Source organism: Rhinopithecus bieti, unplaced genomic scaffold, assembly GCF_001698545.2.
Source record: "Rhinopithecus bieti isolate Rb0 unplaced genomic scaffold, ASM169854v2 scaffold_38691, whole genome shotgun sequence".
Lineage (NCBI taxonomy): Eukaryota > Metazoa > Chordata > Mammalia > Primates > Cercopithecidae > Rhinopithecus > Rhinopithecus bieti.
In genome coordinates, this window is record NW_016816690.1 from 1,268,680 (window position 1) to 1,282,224 (window position 13,545).

A 13,545-nucleotide genomic window follows, 5' to 3' on the forward strand; every position below is an offset into this window, starting at 1 on the left:
AAAAAAAAAAAAAAAAAAAGAAAGAGAAAGAGAGAGAGAGAGAGAGAGAGTGGAACTGAGGCACAGAGAAGAATTTTGATTAACTTATCTAAGTTCTTATAGCCAGTTTGTGGTGAAGCCAGTTGTCAAACTCAGCTTTCACCCTGAGCCACTATATTCTTTTTTTTCTTTTCTTTTCTTTTTTTTTTTTTTTTTTTTGAGAGAGTCTTGCTCTGTCACCCAGGCTGGAGTGCAGTGGTGCGATCTCAGCTCACTGCAATCTCTGCCTCCTAGGTTCAAGCAATTCTTCTACCCCAGCCTCCTGGATAGCTGGGACTATAGGCGTGCATCACTGCGCCCGGCTAATTTTTGTAGTTTTAGTAGAGACGGGGGGTTTCACCATATTGGCCAGGCTGGTCTCGAGCTCCTGACCTTGTGATCCGCCCGCCTTGGCCTCCCAAAGTGATGGGGTTACAGACATGAGCCACCATGCTCAGCCTATATTCTTTTTTTTTTTTTTTTTTTTTTGAGACGGAGTCTCACTCTGTTGCCTAGGCTGGAGTGCAGTGTCACGATCTCGGCTCACTGCAGCCTCCACCTCCCAGGTTCAAGCAATTCTCAGAGCCACTACATTCTATTTCCTTGAGAGAATATAAGGACAGGAATTGCTATTTCCTTTTGCTGTGAAGCCCCAGAACAAAGACAACTCAGTGGAAAGCACATTCTGGAGATAAAACCCGATCACTGAAGACCTGGAACTAATTCTGCCTAAAGTCAGTCCTGACCCTGGAGTTTTTAGCGTGCGCGTGCCAAAACATTCCCATTCTTCTTAAGCTACGTTGGGTCTGGTTCTTTTTCATTTGCAACCAAATAGTCCTCACACAGAACTGTTTATTTTTTGGCCTTTCCCACCAGGCTATGATCTTCACAAGCATATGAATGTTTGTCTTATTTATATCTATGTCCACAAACTTAGCATAATGTACATAATGGCATTCAACAAATGTTTGCTACCAGTTCAATAATTCTGCAAACATTTTCTCCTATGTGTCAGAAATTGGGTTAGGTGTGGGAGATGTCAAGAAGAGTGAGTGACTGAAAGCTGTTTGCCTGGAATGTATGGAAGAATAGCTGCTGCAAAGGTTAGTGTGATCAAGAACTCTAGGAAAAGATGAACACACATGCTAGAGCTCTCTGGAGGTTACTGTCACTTTGGTGCTATGTGCCTGGCTGATGGGTATTTCTAGAGTCTTATACATGTCAGTTGTTTTCAGGATTGTCTAAGGTTCTAAGAATGTATGGAAGTCACCTGCTTCCCAAACTGATGTACATACCAGTTATAGCTGGTCCTGCCATGTAAATTATGTATTTTCTGCTATGCTTCTCTGTGTCTCTTGACTCCCAAAAGTGTATACTGTAAAATGAATATGCCCTACCCATGTCTCAGACTTATGGTGAAGATCCTGTCTGGATATGAAAGTTCTGTTGTATCCAGGTGATAACTGCTTTCTTTCACCTGACCACAAGTGCTAATATATTCTACTCTAGCTAGCATCCTCACAAAAAACGTATCAGTTAGCCTTACTAGCACTTCCATTCCACTTGTAGTGAACATCTGTTGTTCTTATCTGTCCCAAATTTCTCCCTCTTCTTCTGGCAAAAAGTACCCACTTGCAATCCCAGAACTTTGGGAGGCTGAGGTAGGTAGATCACTTGAGCTCAGGAGTTTGAGACCAGCCTGGTCAACATGGGGAAACCCTGTCTCCACAAAAATTACAAAAATTAACTGGGTGTGCTCGTGTGCACCTATAGTCCCAGCTACTAGGGAGGCTGAGGTGGGAGGATCACTTGAGTCTGGGAGCTTGAGGCTGCAGTGAGCCCTGTTTACACCACTGCACTCAAGCCTGGGTGACAAAGTGAGACCCTGTCTCAAAAAAACCCATTTTTTTTTAAGTACTCTACAGTTCTTAGAGAAGTTTCCTCTCCATTGTTCTGTGGAGTTCTTGTGGGGTTATTACTCTGGGCCTCTTGCTACAGATGGGCACACCATCACAGCGTGGGCAACCAAAATAGCTCACCCCTTGGTGAAGCAGCTGGGCCAGGGAAGGGCACATGACACAGAGCCCAAGCTGAACCACTCAGAGATGTTCATTTGGATTTTATATACTGCTTTGTGAGAGTGAGAAGTTTTGCTTTGCCTTTGGGCTCATAAACTGGCATGATGTAAATCTAGACTTTCTATGGAAGTTCCTCCCATGCAGACCCCATCTCCCTCAACCAGCATCCCTCTGTTGCATAAAATAAACTACCAAGATGCAAGCTTTCCTCCGTATGATCTATGTGAAGCCTGCTTAAATTGCTTATAGAAGCATGTCTATGGTTCATAAGCTCCAAGTTCTGATCTCATCCTCACAAAGTTTCAAATGCCTTCAAATTCTACATTTACAATATTCCAACATTTCTGTGTTGAGTAAATTTATGAAGAAGAAAAATAAAGGGCAAGTTTCATGATAACCATTTTCATGGTGCCGTATGATAACCGGGCCAGACCTCTGTCCCTTCTTCAGGGGTTTCTGAGCAGCAAGTGGGAGAGAGCAGGTTATGTAGGAGAGGTCCCCGCAGTGAGTAGGAGAGAGCTGGTTATGTAGGAGAGGTTGTTTAAAACCTGAACTTTGAGACATTCACTGTCTCTAGTGGGTATAATACAACATATCATTAAAGGAAGCATTTGTTGTTGTTTTTTGATACAGAGTCTAACTCTATTGCCCAAGCTGGAGTGCAGTGGCACAGTCTCGGCTCACCACAACCTTTGCCTCCCGGGTTCAAGCAATTCTCGTGCCTCAGCCTCCTGAGTAGCTGGGATTACAGGCATGCACCACCATGCTGGGCCAATGTTTGTATTCTTAGTAGAGAAGGGGTTTCACCATGTTGGCCAGGCTGATCTCGAACTCCTGGCCTCAAGTGATCTGCCCACATTGGCTTCCCAAAGTGTTGGGATTAGAGGCATGAGCCACTGCACCTGGCCAAAGGAAGCATTTGATTAAAACAGATATTAGAAATTTTCCTGGTTCATTTCCTGTGTATAAACAGTATTGATGGCAGCATTCAGTGTTGAGGTGTATTAAACTACGTGGCAGCAGTGGGAAGCACCCAAGTCCCCAGTTCAACAGCTGTATCCCCTGCCCCAATATGGACACTCAACTTTATAACAAAACTCAATCTATAGAGAAAAATACCCAGGAATTGGGAGCTGGGTGTGGTGTGTGGAGACACAGAAAAAAGGGAGACAGAGTCAAACACTTAACAAAACGTTTAAAGCTCCTGCGGCACTGATTTTTCAGTTACAGGGCCTAATATATTTTGTTTTTCCCACCCTTAAACTGATTTGGGCCGGGCACAGGGGCTCACACCTGTAATCCCAGCACTTTGGGAGGCCAAGGCAGGCGGATTACGAGATCAAGAGATCGAGTTCAGCTTGGCCAACATGGTGAAACCCCATCTCTACTAAAAATACAAAAATTAGCAAGGCGTGGTGGCGCACGCTTGTAGTCCCAGCTACTTGGGAGGCTGAGGCAGGTTAATTGCTTGAACCCGAGAGGCGGAGGTTGCAGTGAGCCAAGATCTTGCCACTGCACTCCAGCCTGTTGCCAGGGCTGATAAAAAAAAAAAAAAAAAAGTGGCAAAAAAAAATGGCTGATATGAATTGTCACCTTCAACCACAATACTTTTTTCTTTCTTTCTTTCTTGTTTTTTTAGACAGGGTCTTGTTCTGTCACTCAGGCTGAAGTACACTGGTGATCATAGCTCACTGCAGCCTCGAACTCCTGAGCTCAAGGGATCCTCCAGCTTCAGCCTCCCAAGTAGCTGGGACTTACAGGCACACACCACTATGCCCAGATACTTTTTTTACGTTTATTTTTTGTAGAGACAGGGTCCAGCCATGTTGCCCAGGCTGGTCTCGAACTCTAGCCTCAAGTGATCCTCCTGACTTGGCTTGCCAAATTCGTGGGATTACATGCGTGAACCACTGCACCTGGCCTCAAAAGACTTCCTACTAGTATATTACTCCTATTTGGTAAAAAGAAGTCCAAAGAGGAAGCCTAAAGAAAATCCCAAGCCAATAAAATATTAACTTATTTTGTGTTTTGATTGCCAGCTGTTTATGTTTCATATGCTGTGTGGCAGAAATCTGGTAGGAATTCATGTAGATTTTTTTTTAATCCTGGCAGATGTTAGCCAAAGCAAAGGGCATAACAAAATCACCAACTGGTTCTTAAGATACCTTCCAAAAACCTCTCAGTCCACAAACATGCTGCCCAACCCTTCCTATAGTCACAGATGTCCCAGACAATCAACCATGATGCACTGATCATGGGATGCCTGCCAGAGGATAGTGTCAGAGAAGTGGGATGAATATTTACTTCCTTACACATACACAGTAATAGCTAACTTTAAAACATTTTCCATGGACCAGGCATGGTGCTAAGCACCTTACATGTTACTTAATCTTACTTACTTAATCTTCACACAACCCTCTGAAGAAGGTAATATTAACCCCATTTTACAGATAAAGAAAAGAATCCTCGGCTTGGTTATGAAAATGACACAAAGTAAGGGCAGCCACCGACCTACTACATGAAACTCCAAAGTCAATGTCTTTTTTTTTTTTTTTTTTGAGACAGAGTCTCACTGTGTCATACAGTGGCACAATCTCAGCTCACTGCAACTTCCACCTCCTGGGTTCAAGCAATTCTCCTGCCTCAGCCTCCTGAGTAGCTGGGATTACCGGCATGAGCCGCTGCACCCAACCCAAAGTCAATTTGTTTTTGTTTTGTTTTTGAGACTGAGTCTCACTCTGTCTCTAGGCTGGAGTGCAGTGGTGGTACAATCTTGGCTCACTGCAACCTCCGCCTCCTGGGTTCAAGCAATTCTCCTGCCTCAGCCTCCCAAGTAGCTGGGACTACAGGCGTGCTCCACCATACCCAGCTAATTTTTGTATTTTTTTTTAGTGGAGACAGGGTTTCACCATGTTGGCCAGGATGGTCTCGATCTCTTGACCTTGCAATCCACCCACCTGGGCCTCCCAAAGTGCTGGGATTACAGGTGTGAGCCACCGCCCCCGGCCCAAAGTCAATGTTTTTAACTGTTGCTATACTGTACTACTTTTCCATCCACTGCTTCATTTCTTCAGGGCTGGATTTATTTTGGACTCTGAGGGGGCTTCTTTTTTCTTTTTTCTTTTTTTTTTTGAGACAGAGTGTCACTGTGTCACCCAGCCTGGAGTGCAGTGGTGCCATCTCGGCTCACTGCAAGCTCCGCCTCCTGGGTTCACGCCATTCTCCTCCCTCAGCCTCCCGAGTAGCTGGGACTACAGGCACCCGCCACCTTGCCCAAGTAATTTATCGTATTTTTAGTAGAGACAGGGTTTCACTGTGTTAGCCAGGATGGTCTCGATCTCCTGACCTCGTGATCCGCCCTCTTCAGTCTCCCAAAGTGCTGGGATTACAGGCGTGAGCGCCCCCGTGCCCGGCCTGAGGTGGCTTCTTTAACTTATTAATGGCTTGGTGCAGATGTGTATCTGATAGGTACTTGATACTAAAAGGTTTTTAAGTCAGGACTTTCTTATATTGAATTGTGTTCTACCAACCGTTGCGTACTTGGCCCAAGTACCTTGGCCCTTATGGGTTAAAATGGAAGAATCTGCTGCCTCCATGTGCAGGGGGCATTTTAAAAGGATTGGCATTTTTAAAAGATTTTCACAAAATGGATCACATTATATGAGAATATAGAGCTCAAGAAAAAACTCTGTACATGATCAGCTTTATTTTCCAGTCTGTAAAACCACACTTCTATCAGGCATCCTTCTGTAGACATGTTTGAGTGAGATGGGCAACAGAGCAAGACTCTGTCTCAAAAAAAAAAAAAAAAAAAAAAGGCTCAGCTTGGTGGCTCACGCCTGTAATCCCAGCAAATTGGGAGGCCGAGGCGAGTAGATTGCCTGAGCTCCGCGAGCAGATTGCCTGAGCTCAGGAGTTCAAGACCATCCTGGGCAACACAGTGAAAACACGTCTCTACTAAAATACAAAAAAAATTAACTGGGCGTGGCGGTGTGCGACTATAGTCCCAGCTACTCAGGAGGCTGAGACAGGAGAATTGCTTGAACCCTGGGGGCAAAGGTTGTAGTGAGCTGAGATCATGCCACTGCACTCCAGCCTGGGTGACCGTGCAAAGACTCTGTCTCCAAAATAAAAGATAAAATAGAGACAGGGTCTTGCTTTAGTGGTCAGGTTGGTCTCAAACTCCTGGCCTCAAGCAGTCTTCACAACTCCGCCTCCCAAAGTGCTAGAATTATAGGTGTGAGCCCTTGCACCAAACCTGCTTTTTGTTTGTTTGTTTTAAAAGCTCATAGCCAGGCACAGTGGCTCACAGCATTCCAGCCTGGGCGTCAGTGCGAGACTCAGTCTTGAAAATAAAAAAATAAAAATTAACTCTAAGGATCAGAAAAGCAAGCTATCTGCTTCAGTGGGATGTGTATATGATTTGTTCTCAATACTACCTCTTGTAGTAAGGGTCCTTGCCCTTTGAGTTGGTCATTCCTCTCTTCACCTATGTTGTCAACCACTCTCAAATGGCAACTCCCCTCAGCATTAAAACATGCCCTAGTTTCTTCTTCTTTGGGGAGAAAAGAAAGATTACTTTCGTCTCTTCTGTCTACAGCCAAGCTTCTTGGAATTCCAAGCTACCTATCTTCCCACCTCTACTGAAATGGATCTTGCCAAGGTCAAGACTGACTTCTTGGTTGCAATGTCTAGTGAAGTCATTTAATAATTTTCTTCCTGTCATCTGCAGTATTTGACATCATTGACACTCCTTCCATCTTGAAACTGTGTTCCTCCTTGGCTTTTTCAACACCACTCAAAACCAGATTTCCTTCCACCTTCCTGTCCTGGCAGGGTCCTCTTCCTTCACCTAACCCTTAAAAGATGCCCCTCCAATCCTGATCTCTTTTCCTGAAATTGTGATAGCAAGAATGTTCTCTTCTAGTTATTTCATACATTTAGGAATGGAAAGAGATTCAGGCTTTCCCTAGTATTTTTAAACTTTTTTTTTTTTTTTTTTTTTTTTTTTTTTTTGAGACGGAGTCTTGCTCTGCTGCCCAGGCTGGAGTGCAGTGGCCGGCTCTCAGCTCACTGCAAGCTCCGCCTCCCGGGTTCACGCCTTCCTCCTGTCTCGACCTCCGAGTAGCTGGACTACAGAGCGCCCGCCTCGTTTGCCGGCTAGTTTTTTGTATTTTTTAGTGAGACGGGTTTCACCGTATTAGCCAGGATTGTCTCGGATCTTCCTGACCTCATGATCCGGCCCTCTCGGCCTCCCAAAGTTGCTGGGATTCAGGCTTGAGCACCGCGCCCGGCCTATTTTTTTAACTTTTTTTATGGAAATTTCCCAAACATATTCAAAAGGAGTGAAATAAATAATAAACTTCCACGTGTCCGTCACCTAACTTGAACTAATATAAACACTTTACATTCTTTTTACCTCTTCGCCCACAAACCACTTATTCTCCCTTCCAGAGTTTTTTTTTTTTTTTTTTTTATTTTTTTTTAATTTATTTTAGAGACAGGGGTCTCTCTCTCTCTCTCGAGGCTAGAGCGCATGTGCCACAATCATAGCTCACTGCAGCCTCAAATCCTGGGCTCAGGCCAATCCTCCGCATTCAGCTCCCAAGTAGCTTGAAGATACAGGTGTGTGCCACCATACTCAGCTAATTTAAAAAAAATTTTTGGGTAGAGTAGGGTCTCACTGTGTGTCCCTGCTGCTCTTAAACTCCTGAACTCAGCTCTTCCTGGCCTAGTCCTGCCTAGTGCTCCCAAAGTGCTGGGGATTATAGGACATGAGCCATTTCACACCCACTCAACACCCCCAAAGTATTTTTATTTATTTGTTTGTTTGTTTGTTTGTTTGTTTGTTCGGACAGAGTCTCACTTTGGTCACCCAGGCTGGGAGTGCAGTGGCACAGTCTTGGCTCATTGAAACCTCTGTCCTCCCAGCGTTCAAGCGATTTTCCCTGCTTCTAGGGGTAGCTAGGATTATAGGCATGCGCACCCGCCAGCTCAATTTTTTTTGCATTTTTGCAGAGACAGTCTACTTGGCCAGGCTCGGTCTTGACTCCTGAACTTGTGATCCACCCACCTCAGCCTCCCAAACGTGCTTAGGATTACAGATGTGAGGCCACCTCTCCCAGGCCCCTGGAGTATTTTTCTAAATAAACCTCTTGTAAATTATAAATTTCACCTATATTTACTTCAGTATGTATCTGTAACAAAGACCTTTATTGATAACATTTAACACAATATCATTATCACACCTTTCAAATTTTTTTTTGTTTGTTTTTAGGCCGAGTTCACTCTGTCGGCCCAGACTGGAGTGCAGTGGCGCAATTCTCGGTCACTGCAAGCTCGCCTCCCGGGTTCACGCCATTCTGCCTGCCTCAGCCTCCCAAGATAGCTGGGACCTACAGGCAGCCCGCCACCTCGCCCGGCTAGTTTTTTTGTATTTAGGTAGAGGACGGGGTTTCACCATGTTAGCCAGGATGTCTCGATCTCCTGACCTCGTGATCCGCCCGTCTCGGCCTCCCAAAGTGCTGGATTACAGGGCTTGGAGCCACCGCGCCCGGGCCGACAAAATTTTTTTAAAATGTTTTCTTGTTTTTTTTTTTTTTGTTTTGTTTTTTGAGATGGAGTATTCACTCTTGTCACCCAGGCTGGAGTGCAATGGGCGCGCTCTTGGCTCACTGCAACCTCCCGCTCCCAGTTTCAAGCCATTCTCTGCCTCAGCTTCCTGAATAACTGGGATTACAGGTGGGAAGCCATTGGACTGCGCTAATTTTTGTATTTTTATTTAGTAGAGATGGGGTTTCACCATGTTGGCCAGGTTGGTCTTGAACTCCTGACCTCAGTGATCTTGCCCCACCTCAGCCTCCCAAGTGCTAGGCGTGGAGCCATTGTGGCCAGCCCCCATCTCTATTTTTTTTTTTTTTTTTTTTTTTTTTTTTTTTTGAGCACGTCTTGCTCTGTTGCCAGGCTGGAGTGCAGTGGCACGATCTCAAGCTCATGCAACCATCCACCACCCAGGTTCAAACAATTCCCTGCCTCAGCCTCCTAAGTAGCTGGGACTATAGGCGTGCCACCATGCCCGGCTAATTTTTTGTATTTTAGTACAGACGGGGTTTCACCATGTTGGCCAGGATGGTCTCGATCTCCTGACCTTGTGATCTGTGTATTTTAAAAGAAAGAAAAGCAACTCTACTAATTTTACTATTATTTCCTCTCCTTTTGAAAGGCTATGTTAAATTCCCATACTCCCGTGCCACTTCTGGCTTTGATGACCTTCACTCCATTATCACACCATAGGGGCAGACCTTATTGCTCAGGACACACATGAACACAGAGATTTTCCCCATTACTGCTAAGAGACCCAACAGTCTGCTTTGGAATTAGATAATGCATTGAGAAAGCTAGCATTTATCTCAGATCAGACTCTTTGAACGATAGGAGGAACATAGGATTGAGAAACTTTCATTCCCTGGAAGGGAGCACGCCAGTTGTGAAAAGTCCAAAGTTGTAAATTGTCAGATGGTGACTGCTTGGGAAACCTATCAAGATTCCTGACAGCTCATCTGAGAACCTAATTACCAGTTACAAAGAGAGACAGGAAAAACGTGTTGCCAGAGTGCGCCTGGTCAGAGAGAATGAAGTATGATGTCCTGGCCTCATCACCAGCCTCCTTCTTGTTTCGACTAGAACAAAACACAATTAGTATAATTGACATTACACATGTTTATTATCTGGAACAAAGGAACCATGTCAAACCATAACTCTGTGTCAGCTGAGTCTTTGGTGATCACATAAACTGAACAATGGCATTTGACCTGATTGTGCAAAAACACTTCCGGGATTCTCAGTGCCAAGGATAATACCATCCTGTACTTAACTTTTCACCTGGAGTTTACACAAACTTCAATCAATCCTCCCAATTTCCTGGAGTGAAGAGGAGCAGTGATCTTTTGTTCTAGTGAAGCCCAGAGAGGGATAAGAACTTACCTAAAGCCACACAATCAGCAAATCAGCATCTTTTCTTTTCTTTTCTTTTCTTTTTTTGAGACAGAGTCTCTCACTCTGTTGCCAAGGCTGGAGTGCAATGGCATGATCTCAGCTCACCGCAACCTCTGCCTCCCGGGTTCAAGCGAGTCTCCTGTCTCAGCCTCTCGAGTAGCTAGGATTACAGGTGCCTGCCACGACACCCGGCTAATTTTTCTTTCTTTTCCTTTTTTTTTTTTTTTTTTTTTTTTTTTTGTAGAGATGGGGTTTCACCGTGTTGCCCAGGCTGGCCCAGAATTCCTGAGCTCAGGCAATCCACCTGCCTCAGCCTTCCAAAGTGCTAGGATTACAGGTGTGAGCCACCGTGCCCAGCATCAGCGTCTTATTTTGTAAGGAAAATAAATTAGTATCAGCCATGCTGCAACACCAACATGAGGAAATCAGCGCTCTTCACCAAGAATCCCTGTACTGGGGAAAACCAACATTAGTGTATTCACATGCTAGTTTTTACAAAGACTTCTAGTCTTGCAAAACTCACCCACACTTCCCACTCTCTTACCTCAATTGTATCAGCAGTAGTTGAGCATAAATGCTAACTTTCTCAGTGGGGGATTTTTTTTTTTTTTCAGTTCTTGAAAACAGGGACCTGGCACTTACAGCAGCAGGGGGATAGAGAGAGAATTAATATTTATTGGGGACCTATTATATTCCAGATAGTATGGTTTACCTCTATCTAATCTGTAAGCCAACTGGCAAAGTAGATGCTAGTATAGATATCATCAGATGCCATACCTGGAGGTCAGAAAGTTTGAGTAAATTGCCCAAGCTCACATATTTGGTAAATGGCAGAGCAGAATTTTTAACTTTTTATTTATTTGTTTATGTACTTTTTTTTTTTTTTTTTGAGACGGAGTCTCACTGACGCCCAGGCTGGAGTGCAGTGGTGCAATCTCGGCTCACTGCAAGCTCCGCCTCCTGGGTTCATGCTATTCTCCTGTCTCAGCCTTCCGAGTAGCTGGGACTACAGGAGCCCACCACCACACTTGGCTAATTTTGTTTTTGTATTTTTAGTAGAGACAGGGTTTCACGGTGTTAGCCAGGATGGTCTCGATCTCCTGACCTCATGACCTGCCCACCTCGGCCTCCCAAAGTGCTGGGATTACAGGCGTGAGCCACCGCGCCCGACCTGTTTATGTATCTTTTAGAACAGACTTTGAAGTCTCACTGTGTCACCCAGGCTGGAGTGTGGTGGCACTATTTTGGCTCACTGCAACCTCTGCCTCATGGGCTCAAGCAATTCTTGAGCCTCGTTCTCCAGAGTAACTGGGATTACAGGCCTGTACCACTACACCCAGTAAATTTTTTGTATTTTTAGTAGAGACGGGGTTTCGCTATGTTGGCCAGGGTGGTCTCAAACTCCTGTCCTCAAGTGATCCACCCACCTCGGCCTCCCAAAGTGCTGGGATTACAGGTGTGAGCCACCACCCTGACCTAAAGTCTGTGTTCTTTATAATGCACAGTGCTACCTCAGTAGAAGAGGAGGAGCTATGGGGACCTCCCAAGAGATAAAATTGATGAAATGAGCGACTCTGAACTCCCAGTACTTTTGTTTTTGTTTGTTTGTTTGTTTGTTTATTTATTTATTTATTTATTTATTTATTTATTGAGACAGAATCTCGCTCTGTCGCCCAGGCTGGAGTGCAGTGGTACTATCTTGGCTCACTGCAAGCTCTGCCTCCTGGGTTCACAACATTCTCCTGCCTCAGCCTCCCGAGTAGCTGGGACGGTAGGTGCCTGTCACCATGCCTGGCTAATTTTTTGTATTTTTAGTACTGATGGGGTTTCACCGTGTTAGCCAGGATGGTCTCGATCTCCTGACTTCATGATCTGCCCGCCTCGCCCTCCCAAAATGCTGGGATTACAGGCGTGAGCCACCGCACCCAGCCAAGAACTCCCAGTACTTTTGATTGTCCTATACACATATGGATTAGAATTGCCTGGCACAAATAGAAGGCATTCGGGCAAAATACTCCATCAGATTAAAAGATACTACAGAGAAAAGGGAACTGGGTTGGAGAATGGGAGATTGGAAGGGAAATGAAATGGATGAAGAGAAAGAAGGATCAGGAAGGGAGTGTGCCTGGGAAATTTAGTGAGTAGCTTGGGATTGTTACCAGAGACCTTGCACCAGGACCCACAGAACAATACAGAAGCCGATACTCCTTTTTTTTTTTTTCTTTTTTCCTCTCTCTCCACTCACCATTTATTTTGTCTTCTGTAAAAGGATTAGCAGGATGGGCTCAGTGGGAAAGGAGGCCCCTGTGGGATCCTGTTACCAGCCATCTGTGTTCTGTTCTTTACTTCTGAACGAGACGGCTCCAAAACTCTGAGGGAGTTGGAGCTGCATACAGATCAGCAGAGCTGTTGCTAACAGCTCTGACGCCTGCAGGATGACTCAACCCTCTGTGCCTGGCAGAGTCAGCTGTGGTCCCCTGGAGCCTCCTACTCTAGGGAGAAAATCAGAGATGTGAGGAAGTGGCTTGGGGAAAGGGAAGGGGGGCCCTCAATCTTGGGCAGGAATTCAGGCTGGAAGGATAGATTAGGGCACTTGAGTCTTCATTTAAGAGTTCCAGCTAATGATTAAAGATGACAGTGAGGAAAGCACAATCTTCTGTATACTTTAACTGCTCCCCAAAAAGAGTATACTGTCTGCAGGATGGCAGTCAGTAAAAGCCATATGGCTGTGTCACCAGGAATTCATCCCAAACAGAAATCTCACTCACTTCCCTGGTGAATTTTATTCAGGTACAGGCAGCTTCTGCTGTTCCCTCACTTTCTGAGGAGCCCAAAGACTCTTTTTGTCCATACAGGGCACCAGTAATACTTAACATTTTCAGTGCTGAACAGTTGCTAGCTTCAGACCTCTCCTCTGGTCACTTACTCAGATCTCTCCTAGACATAGGCAATTGAGAAGAAGAAACCATGCTAGAAAGCTCCTAGGTAGCCTTCCTGTTTGTTCTGGTCTTTGTTGCTTGTGTATGGATCATGCCAAGAGTTGTCTGGATTAACCCTATACCAATACTTAAACACCCAGCTCCACCCAACTCCCCAAACAACCCCAACATTCCCTCAAAGAACTTTCCTTTTTATTTGGCTCCTAATCATTCACTAATAGACAACCCCCCAGCTTTGTCTTTTGGGTGTCATGGCAACTCAAAAGAAATGGTTGACACTGCCAATAAAGGCATCTGCAAGAGCTCCCTAAAGCCAGACTCCTTTAAAAACAATAATACAAAATGGAATCACCACTATATCCACCCTCCCTACCACCCCACATACACACCCTCAATTGTTGCTTTAGGGAGAGACTCGGCAGTTCTTGGAACAGCTGAGAAAGTAGCTGCTTTGCCCCATATGAAAGGTTTTCATACTCTAATACAATTCTTTCTTTAGACATTAGCCTATAAAT